General features: G+C 40.2%; 2 long non-coding RNA genes across 2 annotated transcripts; one reads left to right on the plus strand and one right to left on the minus strand.

The window, feature by feature from the left end:
- Positions 1-5,800: 5,800 nt before the first annotated feature.
- On the minus strand, positions 5,801-11,632 carry LOC135301391 (uncharacterized). The gene is made up of 4 exons (XR_010363155.1): positions 11,436-11,632; positions 7,046-7,152; positions 6,391-6,470; positions 5,801-5,837 (listed from the first exon to the last, which is right to left on the minus strand). It is a non-coding gene; the product is annotated as an uncharacterized LOC135301391 (long non-coding RNA).
- On the plus strand, positions 9,767-11,250 carry LOC135301297 (uncharacterized). The gene is made up of 3 exons (XR_010363038.1): positions 9,767-9,895; positions 10,652-10,696; positions 10,972-11,250. It is a non-coding gene; the product is annotated as an uncharacterized LOC135301297 (long non-coding RNA).
- Positions 11,633-13,135: the final 1,503 nt, after the last annotated feature.

Consider the following 13,135-nt stretch of genomic DNA (forward strand, 5'->3'; position numbering starts at 1 on the left):
AGTATATATTATGGAACAGAAACACAATACTGCCAATAGGAAAACTAGTATTTTGCAAATGTTGTTTATTTGTCTTCTAAATGGAAATCAGAGAGACCACAGGTATATATAGATACCACTTACATTGCATTCCTCAATGAGGTAGCTATTAAAATTAAAATTAATTACTAAAATTAAAATTAGCAATAACACATACAATGTGGAATCTTAATTACTGCTCTGTAAAGACAAATCATTGAATTAAAGGGAGTGTAACTGTCATTATTTAGGAATTAATTTCACATGATAACATGTGGAAAACAGAGTACAAAAGAGAGCAGGATGAGATAAGAAGCAGCAGCATTCCCTACACCACTATTCTGTTCTTCTTCTGTTTTCTGTATGGCTCATCAGGAAGTTTCCCCTGTATTTGTATGCTCTGTATGTAGCTCCCTCAGAATACCTACCTGGCTTTGGCTAATTGGAACGTGGGCAGACTGGAGTGCTTGACTTTTTGAATGGCAGTTGAAAATTGCTCAAAGGTTGTTTTTAACCAGTGACTCATTTCTGAATGGGCTTCGGGAGTTTGACCATCAAAGGAGATCTTTATGTCTCATTTTATCATCCTGGGACCTTTTGAATACAAAGAGTTTTGCCTGCGCAAAGGCAGAATGACTGGTGAGATTGATGGTTTAATTTCTTTTCCTGCACCAGAAATACAGGTTGCTAACACACCAGGAACTTTTTCTCCTTTGCAACGATACTGGCATAATTTTGAGTGACAAGTAGAAACCATAATACTGCTACAAATCTCTCTGGGTTATTGAAGAGCACTAATCAGAAAATAACATTCCACAGCTGTTGCATTCCTGAAGTACTCTTCCCCATTTACCCTGAGAATAGCTGTCATTATCTCCTGTTAGCAGAAACCCCACACAAAGAGGGTCTTTAAGGCAGAAAGCATCATGGCCAGCCTGATCTCTTCTTGTGGCAGCCACAGAGTTTCCTGTGTGTGCTGAAAACACCTTACTCCTTTTGCCTCTTCCCACAGCATTCTAAGGAACACCTATCTTCACTGGAGGGAAATACTTCTTAGTAGATCAGTATTATCCAAATGCTAAACACTTCACAACCACACTGTGGATGGGGCTGCTCCCACACACCCGACTCACACACATGCTGATGGTTTTTTTGCACTGTCCACACAGCAGCAGGAGGCAAGGACAACCAGTGAAAAGGAACAACATAAAGCAAGCAAACAGGATATGAGTACAAATCCTACATCACACAAGACAGTGGCATAATTTTAGATAAAGCAGAGAAAATCCCCCATGGGTTCAACCTTTTATATATGAGTAGAGGCACATTTAACTAATGGAACATTTAATAGGTTCATAAAATCATGGGGACTCACTCTGAGAAAGACTGAAACACTTTACAATATTTTTCATGGTTGTTTTTACACATACTGTTCTCTAGGTACAGTTCAAGATTTATCTTCACTTTCACTTTAAATCCTTTATTTTAAAAGGAGGCTGCTGACCACCCTAGGGCAAAACAAAAGGAAATCCCTCCTGTTGCTTTGGGATATATGCTTTTAACACTGCCACTTTCTTCCTTACAAAAGAAAATTCCAGTATTTGCTATCAACCCATTTAAGATTAATTTTTCACACAAAATTTAAAAATTATTGAATGACATTTTCTTGCAAATCTTCCAAGTCAGAGAAAATGGAGGTTTAGGAAAAACATTCTGGTAGTTCAAGACTCTCCAGTATCTAGGGCAAATTCAAGGGACCTTGGAGGTTCTGGGTCAACCCAAAATTTGCTACGTAAGTTTCAGGATTTGTTTAAAACTAGGATCAAAACTAGATTGCTGATTCAAAATTAAACAAAACCACATATTCACTCCCTTGTGTATTAAACTGGATTCTCAAGGATATTCACATAGCTCCCTTACCCTTTGGGGTTTCAGATTCACTATTGCTGGATCAAGAACCTTGTCATGTTGTTAGCATGTCACATAGGACAATTGACACAGCAAGATTTATGTTCTCATCATTCATCATACAGAAAACTGGTGAAGCAATTCAGTTAATAAACAAAGACTCAGTGTAAGACAAAGCCAGAAGGCATTTATTTGTATAAAATCCCTGGGTGTCATCAGTGGGAACTACTGTATTGTTTGGCAATGCTCTAAGCAGTAAGTTATTAAGTATTACTGGGTGTTACTGGTGTTCCTGTCTCCCTTTCCATGACTGAGAGAGAACTGATCTAGGTCCCATAGAGAATATGAACAGAAAAGGTACTTGGTATAGCTGATCTGGCAGTCATATGATAGAGTACTGCCTGCAAACACAGGATATTTTAGCTGTTCATAAATGTGAATGCATCCTAGGCTCTCAGAAAAGCTGTGGTTACCTTTCTGCATAAAAATTTGTTGGTTTGTTTGCCAGGGATTTTTCCCCAGCACCAAATATCAACGACTTTCCTACTTGCCACAGCAAGCCTCTTAATCAATCTGGCATGCTGCCTGGTTGAGATGGTCTTGAAGTTATGGGACTGGCAGGTCTCTTTATGGCTGTGACCTGAGTGATTAATCATGTGGAGTGGCCATTTGCTGAGAGTGGGAAGCTTTTCATGATTGATGGAATTGGGCCAGGCTGGAGGAAGAAGAAGCTGAGAAGGAACCAGATATTGATTTGAAATCCCATTCATCCTGTATGAGTTAGAAATTCTAGTAACAAATTCCTCCTACTCCTCAAGAATTTACTTGCAGTTCTACAGCAGGAGAAAGACCAGTGAATGGCAAATTGATATGATCTAATGGACATAACCTCAGAATTTTCCTTATGAGGAGAGAAATTTCCACAAGCCTTCCTGTGGCACTTGTACCAGTGCTAGAGCACAGAGATCTGCCCGCAAAGAAACCATACCTGTATGTAAGTATGAGCTCTTCCATGCATGATTAGTTAGCCACAAGCATTACTTGGCTCTGTGCAGTTGCAAAATCAGTTGTCAAAGCGAAGGTTTGAGGTGCTTGCCTGGCATGAAGGGATATCCAACAGCAGACAACTCAGAGCACATTCAGCTCTGCCTTTGGCACTTGGGGAGTGATGGAGCACTTCACAGAGAGATGCCAGGACATTGTTCCCATGGTCACCTGGAAGGCTGCAGAGCAAACCCAGCATATTTGACCACACTCTGGCACCCTATGAGGTGCCCATGGAACTGCAAGTTGCTGCATGAAGCAGAGAAAGAAAGGGCTCTGTTAGATTAGTCAGGTCACACATACCCATCAATCAATCACAAAGGAAGCAAGGAGAGGGATTAGGATCACAGCACAAGTTGAACTTCCATATCCATTCTAATGATCATGGATGGTCACCCACAAAGTCCCATGCTATTTAGCAGGTCATGTCTCACCATCACAAGGAGCTGAATTTTGCTGCACTTCACTGCTTAGAGCTTTGGTATTGCCTCTGCCAATCATGCACACGATGTTTCAAATGTACCTACAGCAGGTACAAGCTCATCACCACTACAAGCATGTGCTCCTGGTGTTCCTGGCCTACCTCTTGTTCTGTTTCTCATGTCTTTATCTAGTCTCTTAATTCCATCAAGTATGTTTTCCTGCTCCCACATCAAGCACGTACAGCAGAGTTAGTTTCTTGACATATTTCTTTCCTCAGAGGGCTTCTCCCCTGAAACTGTTTGTTGTCACTGACCAAAGTCACAGCCCATAATTTCACACTGACTGGCCATAAAACAGCATATTCCTTCCTGACCAGTTCCCACATCAGGTTTTTCCTCAAAAACAGCAAAAAGGGGACAGGAAAACTGGCACTGGCTCCCTCTAACCCAAGCCTCCTTCAAGTCAGAGAGCTCCTACAACATAGTGAAGGAAAGGTGGTTCTCAAGCCTTTCTGTATTCAGCACTTTCTGCAAGCAGCAGTATAGCAGATGAATAACAGTTGAGATGGGTACATATCAATAGCTGAGCACACAAATAAGTAAATAACAAGGCACATGCTTGCAAACCTCTGTCTGTCACTGCAAATGTATCCTACCTGCAGAAGGTCACCTCCCCCTCATGCCTAAACACTGTGCATTTCTCTGTGGTGGTTTAGAATTCTGCTCATCATACTGATTAGGCTTCTTGTCTCAGCACCAAATATCTCCCTAGACATCCTGGATGGTGAAGTTGGCAGAGATTTTCACCCAGGAATAGGAAACATAAATACCTTTAAGAATCTATTCTTGAAGATTTACATCACACTTGGCTGTGGGCAAAGGAATTACACTTGAAATCTTGGTTTCATAAAAAAAAAGAAGACATTTTCATGTAGATCAGCATATAATTGATCCAAAGATATTGTATTTAGGGAACAAAAGTGACAGGCATACATTAGGACCTGTCACGCCCTTTTATGTTCAGCCTCCCTTTTTCATGCCCCTTCCCTCTAGAGCTTCACCCCAGTAATCAGTATGCAATGTCACAGCTGTCTGGAAAAAACATCGCCTGAATATAACAAGCAGACACATGAAAAATCAGTCTCAGTGGATGTTATTTGCTTTTGTGCTGCTTTTATTTGTGAAAATTCTCAGCTTTTAAACTCTGTACAGACTCTGTGACCTGGAGGCAGAGGAGAAATGGTAATGGAATAGGTCAACTTTTCTGTTGCTTTTAAGGAAAAGTTCTAGTGCTTATTGAACTGATGAAGTCTGGTTGCCTATGGTTATTCTTATCTTGTGGTTGATTGCAAGTTCTGATTAAAGCTTCTCCCAGGGAAGGGGCACTTTAAAGAGCTCACTCCAGAGTGCACTCTCTACTATATGAGTTCACTCTACAGCCTTTAATCTGGGTATTTCAAGAGTGTCCAACCTATCTTTGGATTCATTTATTTGTCTTTAAATAGTAAAAAAAAAAAAAAAAAAAAAAAAAAAAAATTATAGCTAACAACAGAGAAACCCAGTATGATTAAATAAGAGACTGAGCTAAAATCCACCACAGGGCTTTCCCCCTCCCTCTCTCATGCACATGAGCTTCATATGCATACACACATACACAAAGAGAGAAGAAAATGTGTGTTAATGCCTTAACATACTTTGTGAGAGAAACTAACCTTGATAGGGCAGGCTGTCCCCCATCTATGCTATCATGCTTGAACTGCAGTAATCTCTGAAAATTTTCCTACCAATCCTCAAGATGGTGGTAATTCTTTTCGTTGCATCTTCCCCTCCAGTGACCTCCTGTCTGCTAGTTTCAAGTAAGGGAAGGCTCTTCACTGCAACATGACATCCACTACAACCACTGCTGGAGAAACCAGAGCTGCTACTTGCAGCACCAAGCCCTCAATACCAGACCCACAAAGGGCTGAAGGATCCTCCTGTCAGGAAAAATACAATGTGACCTGGGGAAAGATAGAAAGGGTCCTAAAAAGCTTTGCTTTTACTTCCTTTGTTTTTCGCTAGTCTGTGTTATTGATGCTTTATGTGGAGGGAGAAGTAGAATTAGTTTTTTTCAGCTAAATCTTGTCTTTTCTCACCATAAAAATAGGTCAAGCTCAAATCTGGGGGATGTGCCTTCAATATATTTTCTGCCATAAATCTAGCTGGTGTTCCACTGTTTGTAGTTGCAGTCCACTAATTATTCAGTCTCTTAAACACAAGGTATTTCATTACAGAGCCGGTAGTAATTACTCACAAGAGTTGGAGTGCTGTCTCCATCCAGTGGTGAAATGTTAAAATGATGCTTTCCAGGAGCTTCAGTTTTTCAGACTTTTTGCAAAGCATGAAACACATGATGTCTTGATTTTAAACTGCCAGCTAGAAACTGGAAAACTTCATTGAAAGACCCTATATGAGACGTAAAATGTACGTTCCACATATTAAAAAAACCCCTTTTGTATTTTTATCATAAAAATCTCATCAGTAAATGCTGTGGGTTTTAATTCTCATCCCACTTCAGATTTCAGCTTTGTCTTTGAAAGCTGATGTTCTTCTGCCATTGTAACTGTTCCTGGAGATGAGAATGCAGAGCCTCACACACCTCCCTCGCCCCTTCCACCTCCAGTTCAATACAGCCACATCAATAACCTCCTCTTTGCTAATGTAAAAAAAAGGCTTCTGGCAGTTCACATTTTTCATGTGTTGCAGCAGGAGAGCACCACTAAAGAGAGTGCAGGCTTAGAAGAATTAATGTGGCTTTGCCAGCAGAGACTGTGTAATTAGTTAAGCTCCTGATTCTTTGCCTTTCTTATGCCACATTGGTTTTAGCTGCCATGGACAGAAAAGAACAAAATGCAGGCAGTTGGCTAGACGTACCCAAAGGAATGCCAGGTTTATTCCTCACTGTAGCAGCTTGTGCTTTAAGTCTTTTAAAGACAGGATGCCCCAGCCTGACTCTTACCTTGGCCTCCAGGAACACATTCTTGTTTTCCTTCTCTTTGTTTTTTTGGCCTGGCCTCAGGAAACATTCAGTCTCAGATTCTTCTCACAAAGAAGAGGAAAAATGTTTTCTCAGCAGCACAACACCAACTTTATCAAAAAATGGTGTGAAAGGTTAATTCAGACAATAAATGGCCTGTGCCAAGCTCTCAGCAATATTACATTGACCTGCTCTTCGTTTTGTTTTGTTTTCCCTAATTGCTTTCAAGTATGCCAAAGCCTGGCTGATCTCCAGAAACCTGAGGCTGAAAAACTGTGCAAATCCATTTCTAACCCATCTCCTTGGACTACCCTCAAGGCAGAGCTGGCGCAGTTCAGACTGGTTCTTTGTATTCTGAGGACACTATTGAAGCCTGTGCAGGTTCACTGTATGTGCCGTTTGCCTACGAAGCTGCAGTATGGGATTGGGAAGAAATCAATGTTGCCTTTCAGCATTTTATAAACCCATGTACGGCCTATTTTCTTTTGAAGGTGTGATAGCTCTGAAGTTGATAAAAAGAGTTGTCAGTAAAGCTGTGCCTGAGATATTTGGAGAGCCACTGTGGAATGCTCATTTGCTATTCCCTTCAGCTGCCAGGTAAACCCCTGTTTCCAGAAAGTTTTTAAACAAGTCTTACCAGAAAGTTCAGGAGTGTTTGGAGCACCTCCTTTTTTTTTGGATCACTTCCTGGATAACAGCATTCATTCAGATGGTCCTTCTAAACTGAACAGGACTGGTAAGGTACTATTAGCACACCAAGTTATGTATGAAAATATGCTGAAAATCTAGTTTTAATTTCTTGTTAGGTCAAAGTGCAAATCTGGAAGTACTGAGGATAATTCTCCTTCCATTACTGAAGTGCTAAGAAAAGATATTTATTTTTACAGATGGAAATCTATCTCAGGAAAATCATTAGTTTATTATAAAACTAAGGGTTAAACAATCTCCCTTTTTGTTTCACATGGATTTCTTTAAAATAGATTATGCAGTTCTTTGAAAAGATGTGACCTTTTAAAAAAAAATGTTCTCCAAGTCCCTTGGACTTTCCTATATCTCTTCCTGGCCAAGAGTACACCCCCACATACCAGCTCCCATCCTCAGGCTACATTGTCAAGGAAAGCATTCAGGTTGGACTTAGATGGTTCCACTGGTGCTTGGAAGAAGACCCTGAAGGGCATCTGCATTCCTTAAACAGGCAGATGTGAGCACCTGAGAGCTGTCTCCTCTGCTTTGGAGCAGTTCTGCAAGTCTGGCAACAATGCTAATGGAGCCAGCCTGCCTCTGCATGGGGGCTCCTGCCCCTACTGCTGTTTAGGTGAATCCCACATGAACTGTATTGCCTAACAGAGATGCATATTGTAAAAAAAATCATATAAAGTTATTATCTTTGCCATTCAAGGATTAAAGTATGGTGCCAAGGGGTGGTTTAACTCTTAATGAGAGCTATCAGCAAGTGCACATAGAGCACAGACTTCATACTGAAAAGTGCATACTCAGTGGGGCTGTGAACCAGGCGCTAGCCCCTCTCACCACATTTCATTTTTCACACTCACCTTCATTTTCCACCTTCTTTAACAGATACATTCTCCTAAAAACTTGCTGTAAGAGATACTTGTAATCACCTACCTGCACTTCTAGACAATGGGATTGTTCATAAATGTTGGACACTTGCTGATGACACAGGCTGTCTGTGACATTAAGCTGATTTCTCAGTTCCCAGCCTTGCACCCTGTGACTCACAAATCCCCTGGTCCCATCAGCCTGCAATAACCTGAGAGTTCTCCACCATACTTTACTTGGAAGTAACTCTGGCCAATTTACAATGCCCCAGGGAAAAGGCCCTGAACTGCCCAAACTCTCATATAAATCACTCATTGTATTTAAATCCTCTAGTCCATGGGATTATTCATGCACCCTTTGTCCAAGGAAAGAAAAATTAGGTAGTAGAAGTATTTTCATGGAAAGCTTCCTCTATCTGTTAAACTAAAACAAGTCATTGCTTCATTCTGACTGAAGAGATTCCAGACTCCCAGACTCCCACACTTACTTATAGTGCAGGGCTTTGCTTAAATCATACCAGCCTTGTTCTGAGTAACTGGAAGAATTGGCAGTGACCACAAATCACCGGATCCTTGCCTAGTTCTGTTTCTCAGATATGTCTCTTGCCCATCCCTGTAAATAACTCCAGGCTCAAGATTAAGTGGAGTTGAAGTTTTCCATGCTTACCCCCAGCACAGACTGCTGTGCTGATGGTCACTCCAGGGATTCAGAAAGCTTCCTAACCCCTGCTAGAGAACCCCTCCAGAGGGATTTTTGTCCTTGCCTCGTCCAGATGACAACTTGGAGGTAGGGTCTTGCAAATAGGTGGTAAAGAACAAGCAAGAGCAATCCTGAATGAACTTCCAATGAATCCCCCTCCTAGACCTGTTTGCATATCTAAGGTAAAGTTTGCTTCCTGTCTTCTAGGTGCCTACTGTAGTCACTGTGTTGCTCTGTGCTAAGCAAAAATATGCTGAGGTTTCCAGTATATCATTAGCTACAGGGTTGGTAAACATTGACTTTGCTCCTGTGCCTGGAGGATTAATATCTTACAATTGCAGCTTGTGATAAATAAATGAAACTTGAGAAGAAAAACAATGTGTTATCAGAAATCCTTGCTGTCAGGGCATTATTGTGCTGGGAGCTGGGATTTCTCCACCCCTGCTCCAGTATTTCCAGACTAGGACACATCTGTGTCTCTGGGAACTTAGTTCAGCATTGCTCTGCTGCTCTTTCAAAACAATCACTAATTCCAGATGGCTGGGGGACAGGACACCCTTTGGTGTGACAGCACTCCCATATCTCACAGCTATGCATGGCTGTATCTGTGCTTACAGTTCTGCATCAGAGATAGCGACTCAGAGCACAGCAGTGCACAGTGCCTGGGAGGCCTGACAGCCACCAAGCAGCAGCACAAGGCACTTTGTGTCTGTCTGTGTGTGTCTGTGTGTGCTCCCTATTTTCCATACTCCTGAGTATACGTGTTTCTAGCAGAGTGCAAAAAACCACCAAAAATAATGAAAATAGAACTCAAATTCCTCTGCTGCTCATTCAAATATATTTGCCTTTCTTTTAACCCAATCTAATTCCTTAATTTTTCTCTTTAATCATAATCTATAGAATTCAGATTGTGCAACTTGCAGCTATCCATTGATTTTACAATCTAGCTGTCAAAAGACCAGGCACAGTATCTTAGGTCATAAGAAATTGCCAATACAGGTGAAAAAAATGAGAACAAGACTAAAGTTCTTTCTTCTACTAAATAACATTAATGAATAACTCTAAGTGTGCAGTCAGAATTTGTCCTGAAAAATCACAGTACTAAAACAGAATTAAGAGTGACAGAAGACAGACAGCTGTATCTGCCAGAGGACATCCCATCAAGCTGAGCATGAATGCACCTGTACAATTACACTTGCTAGAAGGCAGCTTACTAACAAGATGGACGGTGAGTATATTAAAAAAAAGTGAGTATAAAAAAACCCAAAATTATTAATAAATGTTAAAATAGTATGGAATTTTAAGAGTCTTAATGCATCAAAACGACTGCACTAGCTCAACCCAAAGGTCCTTCAAGTCTAATACTCTTTTCTCAACTATTCCATTAGCAAACCCCTTGGATGGTTAGCACAGGGCAAGCACATTTGCTGGTGTTCCCTTCTACTCCTCCAAATATTTTCTGCTCAGGAAATTCCTGGGCTTGAAGACATTTATATGTTTATTAAACCCCAAGAGAAAACTCTTCCAAGATTTGCCCAGTTTCAACCTGAACCGCTCTCACAGTCTTGTCTGTGAGACATTCTTTGCAAATTCTCTAAGTCTACTACCTCTTGTATGAAGAACTGCCAACTTTCTTTCTTTTTCTGGAACTGACTGGTCCTTGTAGCCCAAAAGACTGTGAACAGTCAATCTGTTCATGACCTCATTACAACTGACGAGGCCTGTGCATCACCCCATGGCCACTTCTCAAGGCTGAAGATAATCTACTCAGTCAAATCTCACATGCAAATTCTTTCATCTAATTATTCCTGTGGCCATATTCCAAATGCCTTCCAGTTTTAACATTGTGTGTTGAAGATTAGGGGATCAGAACTGGCCAGAGTCAAGGGTTAGGTAAACCATGGACTTATATGGTGGCATAACTACGTTCTCTTCATTAGTTACTCCTTCCTAAAATATGGTTTGCTTTGCTCTTTTCTCCTAGACCCAGAGCTGATGTTTTCCTGGACCTGTGCCCTACAACTCCAAGGTCTTGCTAACACTGATCATCAAATCTAGGCTCATTAATTTTTGTTTTTCCCCACGAGCATCACCTTACATTCATCTACTTCAATCTTCACTTGCCACCTCATTGTTTAATCATCACTGGAAGTAAAAATAATCACTGATATTGCTAATTTACTTTTACAATAAATGTGAAGAGATCCCCCTTACAGTGATCACCCTTACTGTTTTTCACATTTTTAATCCAACAAAATTTCAGAGGTGACTTTCTTCCCCTCTTACAGCAGCTCTTTATAACAGTTTCAGGAAGAAGAAACACAGTATCTACAGAAAGATCAGCTTGTCAAATAATTTGCTTATTAAAAATGAACAAAACAAGCAAAAAATCGACAATTTTCTTGTCAGAATCACCTCGGATGTACATATCAGCTTGAAATGGAGTAAAACCTTTCGGCATGTACAACAGAAACAAGCCTGTATTTCTAGACTATGTTAAGTGACTAATATATTTTCTGAGTGTAATTTGTGTATTTGTTTGCCTGGAAAAGAATTGCATGCCTTAAAAAAAAATGCACTAAAGATGGCTTGTTGCTTATTTCATAGAGTACTGCTGTGCCATGTAGCATTTCTGTGGTTCTTAGGCTTCATGGACAGCAAGTAAACAGATTTATGACATTGTTGGAATAGACTGTGGGTCTCATGAGGTGTGACAGCTGTTATTTTACAGTACTTAAGTCAGTGTGAAGTGACAGTCAGCCACCTACTGGAAATGCTGCATACAGGCATAAATAATATGTATCCACAGGAGTCCTGCAGCACATAAATGCAATAATGCAGTCATATACCCTCTTTCAAATGCACTCGCCCTGGAAAATCAAGACCACTTAGTGGGCAGCTGTGATGCTCTGTGACAAATTGCCCATTCTCCATTCTTATCCATTCTTTATGACACAATCCACCGTTTTCAAAGATAGTCTTTTTGAGCTTGCAGTTTATTCCATCCACATTCTTTTTAGTACACCAATTAAACTGGACCAATTTTAGACTAATTAAATTACTGTAAATCCACAGATATGAAAATAACTACCTTTATCTTCTTCATTAAAGATCCACACATAAAAAAAACCACATTATTTTCAATAGAAGCTCTTCATACACAGGACATGTTTTGTAACACAGCCAAAAACATTACCTGAAGCAGTCTGTTAATTTGACACTGGTTCAGGAAGCAGAACCTGATTGAATAGTCAGAACAACTTCATGATAAGAGTACAACGTCAGGAGTCAAGAAATCTGGCCTCTCCTCATGGCTGTATATCAGATTATTTATGTAACTATGTGAAACTCAGGTCAGGGCTCAAACGCGTGACTGAATTATGAGTGTGCAATAAGCTTCTGTGGGTCTAAGCAGCAATAACTCATGATAACTCCTTGCATTCTCATAGCCAGTGAAGGATACATAAGCTGATGCAAGAATCTGGGCAGACGCAAAACAGTACTTAGAAAGTGTAAATAATACTCAGTTGCCAAAGGGATAACTTCATACAGTGCCCTATGTTGATTTCATTAGGTACCCATAAATTGAAATAAATCTTTCTTATTTTAGCAATCATAAATCTACCTGCGGAGTTATAAGTGCTCCAGCCACTTCCTTCCATTACTTCTTACAGATATTTATTTATCATTTATTAAAAACTCTGTTTCCCTCAACACAGAAGACATTGTGTAAAATATTTACCCTGCTCAGGTTAACCTTCACACTCACAAAGGTACTGGTTTTGGGTTTGGTTGGGCGGGGTTTCAGGTTTATTTCATCTTTAAGCTTCAAGGTTATCATGCTAAGTGCTGATTAGACCAACTTATTCTGCCAGGGATATTTTTTACCAAAAATTTTTAGATTAAATTTATATCAGCAGCTTTTAAATAAGATACAATCTGCCAGCACCTGTCTCACTTTATGCCAAATTAGGTATCATTTGTCCTCCCACAGATGGAATAAACCAGAAAACCAGTACAAAACCTCATGCTGCACATGTAGCTAACTCAACAGGATATGCAAAAGGCAGGAGGAAATTAAATGGTTTGCGCTATTAAAAAAACCCTAAACCCATTTAAATTGGATTTGCAAAATAAGTTTTGTATGTATGGACTAAAGTCAATTGATAGAAATTTGCAAAGCAAGTAGAAACATAACTGCTATAGCCACTGCCAAATGGGGGAAATACAGCAACTGGAGCAGAGTCATCAGTCACCAAAAGCAGAAAAAAAACAGACAGGAGTACAGTGTAAGAGGTGAAGACAATATGTGTTGTTCATAGTAATAACATTTCTACCACCAAGCCACAAACTCTGCATTCAGCTCCCAGCAGAAGCAAGCTATATTTATGCTCCGTCTGCACAGGTAATGATTTAATTTGTTTGTACACAAGTGATAACATCTGCACTCTGCTCCCAGCAACAGTCT

The sequence above is a fragment of the Passer domesticus genome, chromosome 5 (genome assembly GCF_036417665.1).
Source record: "Passer domesticus isolate bPasDom1 chromosome 5, bPasDom1.hap1, whole genome shotgun sequence".
In the NCBI taxonomy this organism is placed as follows: Eukaryota; Metazoa; Chordata; class Aves; order Passeriformes; family Passeridae; genus Passer; species Passer domesticus.